Source organism: Cucurbita pepo, chromosome 3 (assembly GCF_057944985.1).
Source record: "Cucurbita pepo subsp. pepo isolate OVF chromosome 3, ASM5794498v1, whole genome shotgun sequence".
In the NCBI taxonomy this organism is placed as follows: domain Eukaryota; kingdom Viridiplantae; phylum Streptophyta; class Magnoliopsida; order Cucurbitales; family Cucurbitaceae; genus Cucurbita; species Cucurbita pepo.
In genome coordinates this window covers 9,736,657-9,744,714 of record NC_141800.1, presented here as the reverse complement: position 1 = coordinate 9,744,714, position 8,058 = coordinate 9,736,657, and the positions used below count along the sequence as shown (strand labels likewise).

General features: G+C 40.5%; 1 non-coding gene across 1 annotated transcript; it reads left to right on the top strand.

Moving 5' to 3' along the window:
- The first annotated feature begins 488 nt into the window (after positions 1-488).
- Positions 489-571, top strand: TRNAY-GUA (transfer RNA tyrosine (anticodon GUA)). Its single transcript has one exon. It is a non-coding gene; the product is annotated as a tRNA-Tyr (tRNA).
- The last annotated feature ends 7,487 nt before the right edge of the window (positions 572-8,058 follow it).

Genomic DNA, 8,058 nt, shown 5'->3' with positions numbered 1-8,058 from the left:
TAAAGAAAGGGGGAAAGCTTGCTTGCTGTAGCCCTCCCCTCTTTTTGTAGACTAGGCTTGGTAAGCATAAGCTATTTAAGTAGGCTCTCGAGAAGGGTAGACTCGCAGCTTCGCTCAGCGGAAGAGCCTGACTTTCTCAACTCTTAGTCAAGCGGGAGCGCCCAACCTATGGGCTTTGAAAGGATAGGGGAAGGGAATAAAAGAAGAAGACAGAGGGTCACTCCTTTTAGGAACATGGCTTGTTTGTTCATTCACTTGCTCATTAACTCGCAACTTAGCCAGAAGCGACGAAGGGGGAAGTGTAGAAGCTTTGCCCCTTGCTTTATAGAGATTGTTATGAACTGACTAAATGACTGGATTCTCCCAGAACGCTAGCTAAGCTAATAAATAGTAATTAGTCCCTTCAATCAAATCAAAAAGCTTATTGATTGATTCAGGGCGCGATCTTCCTTCTTCGAACTCATTGAGGAGGGCCTCGGCCCGGGAAGGGGAGAGTGGCCGAGCGGTCAAAAGCGACAGACTGTAAATCTGTTGAAGTTTTTCTACGTAGGTTCGAATCCTGCCTCTCCCACTTGTTTGTTGTAGACTGAAGAGAAGAGAAAAGAGGCATTCGTCATCGTAGCCCAGGGAGCTTCGCTCTTTCTTTCTTTTTTTCCGTGGTGGGAAGTGAAATTGTATCGTATTTCAGTTTATAGAGGTTGGCGAATTACTACGATCTATAGATTCCCATCGATAGACAATCCCAACCAGAATAGAAGCGAGTGGCTTCCGGTTTTGCTTGTAGTCGTTGTCTTTTATGTAGTGGTCGGCTTTCCCTTCCTACACGCACCCGCCAGAATGCCTCCTTGGTTCTGCACGAAGCCAAGCCAATACATACGATAGGCGAAGTCAAGACCCCCATTTCATAGCGCCTGGGGAACGCAAGTTTGATCGAGGATTGGAGGGAGAGTATATAGAGGTGGAATCGGGATGGATTTATGAGTCTTTGTGCGAGCCGTATGCGGTGAGAGTCGCACGTACGGTAACGAGGGGGGTTCGCGTCTATACGTGTAGTGTGGTGTTTGGGCCTACCCACCCTATTTGTTCCATGATCTATGGGTCTACTGGAGCTACCCACTTCGATCAATTAGCCAAGATTTTGATCGGATACAAATCACTGGTGCTCGATCTAGTGGTATTTTTATGGGGATTCTATCTATCGCTGTAGGATTCCTATTCAAGATCACTGCAGTTCCTTTTCGGGCGGTTGTAGGACGGACGGCCGCCTATAGGTGGTAGGGTAGGGTGGGTGGTACCGCTCAGATTGTGGCCAATCTTCCTAACCGCGCGCGAACCGGGCTTAGAGCACATGAAACTCATCACTACCTCGTAAGGGCGTTGAGACCATAGCATGTTACACGAAAGCACCGCTTTCTCTGTAGTCTTGTCACACAGCAGCCCGCCTAGAAGAGCCACTCGCTCTGTAGTGTTGTCACATAAGATAAGCACTAGCCCGCCTGATGGCCGGGCGAATCTAAGTTCTCTTCCGGTCAACTGTCCACCCAGTCAAGTGCAAAAAACACAGTAGAATCACGCAAGGCACCCAGCTGGTGTGCTTCCTGCCCGCGAGGAAAGAAAGAAGAGCGACAGGGTTGAGTTCAGATTTGACTGTTTGCAGCATGGGAGCAGATTACCCAAAAAATCCCTGGGAACAATGAAAAAAAAGATATCTCGGTAACGAAAACTATGGGGGGCTGTATTGGCGAGATCCAACGGTGAACAGCTGCCCAAAAGAAAAACCGCCTGGAAGTCCGAGGACCTTTAGTACCCTACCCCCAAAACACCTTCGCGCCAAGCAAGACCGCCCTTGTCCCTTTCCTTTCTCCATTCCGCCTCCCCTTCTTTATGAGCTTTGTTCCAATCGAGTATAAGGCAAAGCAAAGCAAAAGTCGTTCGTATACCTCTTTTTTGACCTACTTGACGAAAGGGAACAAAGTCTCGTTTCCGGGTTTATGGATTGGATTCAGTCAGCTAAACTCATTCCTTTTTATTATGTTGTGACGGGTTACTGGCGAATGCTTCCAAAGGCGACCCTCTCAAGTTTCCGGCCGTTTACGTCATTGAAGTAGTCTTTCTTTCGTCATCCTACCAAACTAAAGAAGTCACTATCAAGCAGCGAGCCCTTATTAGTTTAGTAATAGTAAAGTCAAGCTAAAAAAAACGAGAGATTAACCTGCGGTGCGCTACGCCCGGCAACTCATCAAGCAATTTCTTTGCGCTTTCATTTCAGTGATGAGGTCCCAAAGAAAGAGGGAAGTAGGGCTCCTATTGACTAAAGGTGGATTCTTCGCTTTCCTTGAGAATGAAAGTAGCTATTCAGCCCCTACTACTGACTTTGTTTGATTCAAAAGGCGAACAGCCAGCCAGCCCCCCCAACTAGTCGTATGAGGTGGGGTGCTTGTGGTAAGCTGCTTTCTTTGGATATGAGGAATTACTAAAAAAAAAGAAAAGGCAAAGTCCGGTATTTGACGAAGATCTTTCGATCAATAGATAGGATTTAGTGTCGATATAGGGGATAGGATCCATCTGCTCTTTCTTTCTCAATTTGAGATATAGAGATATAACGATGATATCAAAAGAAATAGGGAGATGATAAAGAATACATATTTATCTATTATTCCTCTGAGTTTTTAGTGCAAGACAGGAAACCTCCTTTTGTCATCCCTGCTGCTTTCCAGATTTTGTATTGAACGCATGGCGTAGCTAGGACCTGAAAATCATCTTTGAGCCTACCTATGTTCACACCCCTCTTTGTTTGAATCAGGCTAGTAAAGAATGCCCGCCAAGTTCAGATAAGGAAATGCTTCCCCCAACCATGAAAGGAAAGGCTCGACGAAGGGAGGGGAAGGAAAACGCTTTTGGAGATCAAGATTGGATTTCTTTTTCATCAAAAACGAAGACGAGGATGGCCTACGGTGCGTCTTATCTGAAGGGAACAGGCTTTTTCGAAAGCGGTGGTATGATTGCCGGGCCCTCTCCTCGTTCTGCCCACTGGCCTATTAGGTAGGATAGCAGTCTTCGGGCTTTGCCTGCCCTTTCTCATACTCATCAGGAATTCCGGCTTGGCCTGGGAAAGCGCTGGCAACAAAAGGAAGGGGTCCATGTAGCTGCTGTGTCCGCCCCCTTCTTAGTCAATGGGTCAGCAGGTTCGGCATCCACGTCAGAAAAGAGAGAATCCACTTCAGACAACCACGGCCTCTGTCTGCTAGGCTGCGTGTGGAATAGCCGAGAGCGGACCTTTTTGGATATATAATCCAAGTCAAGTGTGGAGTTATGGAAACAGTCGTCTGATGGAAAACAACTTTCACGTTCGGTTCAGAGAGCACTTTTTTCGTTGATCATTCCTCGTTCCCTTTCGTGTTCATTCCACAGCGGCGAATTCTCAACTTGTGGGGCCCTATCTATTCCATCTCTCAAGCCCCGAAGAAAACCCCCCTCCCCTTCGGACTCCATATCTCTTTTGACTCTATATATGTGGGCACCTGATATCTATGAGGGTTCCCCCACGCCGGTTACAGCATTCCTTTCTATTGCGCCTAAAATCTCTAGTTTTGCTAATATTTCACGTCTTTCTATTTATGGTTCCTATGGAGCTACATTGCAACAAATCTTCTTTTTCTGCAGCATTGCTTCTCTGATCTTAGGAGCACTGGCCGCCATGGCCCAAACGAAAGTCAAAAGACCTCTAGCTCATAGTTCAATTGGACATGTAGGTTATATTCATACTGGTTTCTCATGTGGAACCATAGAAGGAATTCAATCACTACTAATTGGTATCTTTATTTATGTATTCATGACGATAGATGCATTCGCTATAGTTTTAGCATTACGGCAAACCCGTGTCAAATATCTAGCGGATTTGGGCGCTCTAGCCAAAACGAATCCTATTTCGGCTATTACCTTCTCCATTACTATGTTCTCATACGCAGGAATACCCTCGTTAGCCGGTTTTTGTAGCAAATTCTATTTGTTTTTCGCCGCTTTGGGTTGTGGGGCTTACTTCCTAGCCCCAGTGGGAGTAGTGACTAGCGTTATAGGTCGTTGGGCGGCTGGAAGGTTGCCACGAGTAAGTCAGTCTGTTTGGGAGACGGAAGGCAGTTCTCCGTGCACTGGACACGTAGCTTACCTAATCAGTTGCGACACGGATGGGAATGCATGCTCCGAAAGATAGGGTCGAGTCTGATACATCAAACGTCTACTCCCTTGTACGAGTCCACAATCACTACACAAGATGAACCTTGGTTTGGTGAATTGAAGTTGGCCTTAGGTGTAATAGAATAGGACTCCCAGTTACTGCGCGCGATCGTATACTGAGGTGCTCCCCGCCGGTTGTTGGAATGACGCGAGCCGGGCCTCGATTCAGAAAGATTCAGGGCCAAACACGAAATAGATAGGGGGTTAGTAATTCCCCATCTCATTGGGGGCAGAAAACGAATCGACATCTCGATGTGAGATAGCCTTTTCCATTTGAGTTGGGAAAGAACGACGAAGTCCATCCGAACCGTCCAATGAAGAATAAGAGGAGAACAAACAAAGCGCCAATCACGCGCGAAGTGCGGAACGGACACAGATCAAAAAAAGAAGTGGGGTGATATGAACCAAGAGACATCAATCATACAATATACTTCAATGAAGATGTGAAGAAAAGGTTGTCAAAATTATGAAAAGATGTTTCAATTCTGCTACATTGAAGAAGAATAAAGTTTGATTGTTGTAAATTCTGGGTGGGTTACGTTACAATTTAGAGTAATTTAGAGTTATTGTAGTATTTTAAAACTTTTTATTTACTTTAGGTTACAAGTTACAATTACATAATGGCTAATTATGGCCATTAAGTAGGAATGTTACAACTCTTGGAGCCTCTCATAGTTTCATTTTTTAGGCTATATAAAGCCATGTATGTTGTATTTGTAAGGGACTTGGAAAATATATAGAAAGAAGCATTTGTGCTTTTCTTTAGCCAATGGCTAAGTTTCTTTGCAATTCTATGTAGTTTAGATTGCATGTAGAATCATTCAAGCTCGAAATGATCAATCTTGCTTGTGGAATGATTCGAATCTCAAGGGGGTAAGATTTTTTTTTTTTTTTTGATATGAACCAAGAGACATCAATCATACAATATACTTCAATGAAGATGTGAAGAAAAGGTTGTCAAAATTATGAAAAGATGTTTCAATTCTGCTACATTGAAGAAGAATAAAGTTTGATTGTTGTAAATTCTGGGTGGGTTACGTTACAATTTAGAGTAATTTAGAGTTATTGTAGTATTTTAAAACTTTTTATTTACTTTAGGTTACAAGTTACAATTACATAATGGCTAATTATGGCCATTAAGTAGGAATGTTACAACTCTTGGAGCCTCTCATAGTTTCATTTTTTAGGCTATATAAAGCCATGTATGTTGTATTTGTAAGGGACTTGGAAAATATATAGAAAGAAGCATTTGTGCTTTTCTTTAGCCAATGGCTAAGTTTCTTTGCAATTCTATGTAGTTTAGATTGCATGTAGAATCATTCAAGCTCGACATGATCAATCTTGCTTGTGGAATGATTCGAATCTCAAACAAGTGTTTGAGATATTTGATCAACAAGAGTCATTCAAGCTAGACATGATCGATCTTGCTTGTGGAGTGATTCGAATCTCAATCAAGTGTTCTTGCCTTGAGATATTCGATCAACAAGGTAATTCGAATCTTACCCCCTTGTAGTTGATTCCTTATCTTATCATTTGGTATCAGAGCTTCAGGCTCAAGATCGGATATATGTTTCATTGCGCTTATCTCTTTTAATTCTCTTATTATTTTTTTTTTCTTAGTTTGTGTAGAATCCTCTTGAAGAAGTGGAGAATGATATGAACCAAGAGACATCAATCATACAATATACTTCAATGAAGATGTGAAGAAAAGGTTGTCAAAATTATGAAAAGATGTTTCAATTCTGCTACATTGAAGAAGAATAAAGTTTGATTGTTGTAAATTCTGGGTGGGTTACGTTACAATTTAGAGTAATTTAGAGTTATTGTAGTATTTTAAAACTTTTTATTTACTTTAGGTTACAAGTTACAATTACATAATGGCTAATTATGGCCATTAAGTAGGAATGTTACAACTCTTGGAGCCTCTCATAGTTTCATTTTTTAGGCTATATAAAGCCATGTATGTTGTATTTGTAAGGGACTTGGAAAATATATAGAAAGAAGCATTTGTGCTTTTCTTTAGCCAATGGCTAAGTTTCTTTGCAATTCTATGTAGTTTAGATTGCATGTAGAATCATTCAAGCTCGACATGATCAATCTTGCTTGTGGAATGATTCGAATCTCAAACAAGTGTTTGAGATATTTGATCAACAAGAGTCATTCAAGCTAGACATGATCGATCTTGCTTGTGGAGTGATTCGAATCTCAATCAAGTGTTCTTGCCTTGAGATATTCGATCAACAAGGTAATCCGAATCTTATTCCCCTTGTATTGATTCCTTATCTTATCATTTGGTATCAGAGCTTCAGGCTCAAGATCGGATATATGTTTCCTTTGCGTTTCTTCTCAATTTGATTTTTATTTATTTTCATCTTTTTAGTTTTTAATCGACCCAGAGTTCAAAATTCAATCTTTGCTCTATTTAAAATTTTGAGAGGTGAGAAAGAGAGCTTCATTTGTGTAACTGAGTGTAAAAAGAGTGTCCTAAAATTTCCTTGAGTGTATACTCGTGAGGAGAGTGTTGTGAGGTCCTTCGTATTTCCATAACTTATTTTTTGCAGCAAAGTTTCACAAATAGATTCGAGGACGAATCCTCTTGAAGAAGTGGAGAATGATATGAACCAAGAGACATCAATCATACAATATACTTCAATGAAGATGTGAAGAAAAGGTTGTCAAAATTATGAAAAGATGTTTCAATTCTGCTACATTGAAGAAGAATAAAGTTTGATTGTTGTAAATTCTGGGTGGGTTACGTTACAATTTAGAGTAATTTAGAGTTATTGTAGTATTTTAAAACTTTTTATTTACTTTAGGTTACAAGTTACAATTACATAATGGCTAATTATGGCCATTAAGTAGGAATGTTACAACTCTTGGAGCCTCTCATAGTTTCATTTTTTAGGCTATATAAAGCCATGTATGTTGTATTTGTAAGGGACTTGGAAAATATATAGAAAGAAGCATTTGTGCTTTTCTTTAGCCAATGGCTAAGTTTCTTTGCAATTCTATGTAGTTTAGATTGCATGTAGAATCATTCAAGCTCGACATGATCAATCTTGCTTGTGGAATGATTCGAATCTCAAACAAGTGTTTGAGATATTTGATCAACAAGAGTCATTCAAGCTAGACATGATCGATCTTGCTTGTGGAGTGATTCGAATCTCAATCAAGTGTTCTTGCCTTGAGATATTCGATCAACAAGGTAATCCGAATCTTATTCCCCTTGTATTGATTCCTTATCTTATCATTTGGTATCAGAGCTTCAGGCTCAAGATCGGATATATGTTTCCTTTGCGTTTCTTCTCAATTTGATTTTTATTTATTTTCATCTTTTTAGTTTTTAATCGACCCAGAGTTCAAAATTCAATCTTTGCTCTATTTAAAATTTTGAGAGGTGAGAAAGAGAGCTTCATTTGTGTAACTGAGTGTAAAAAGAGTGTCCTAAAATTTCCTTGAGTGTATACTCGTGAGGAGAGTGTTGTGAGGTCCTTCGTATTTCCATAACTTATTTTTTGCAGCAAAGTTTCACAAATAGATTCGAGGACGAATCCTCTTGAAGAAGTGGAGAATGATATGAACCAAGAGACATCAATCATACAATATACTTCAATGAAGATGTGAAGAAAAGGTTGTCAAAATTATGAAAAGATGTTTCAATTCTGCTACATTGAAGAAGAATAAAGTTTGATTGTTGTAAATTCTGGGTGGGTTACGTTACAATTTAGAGTAATTTAGAGTTATTGTAGTATTTTAAAACTTTTTATTTACTTTAGGTTACAAGTTACAATTACATAATGGCTAATTATGGCCATTAAGTAGGAA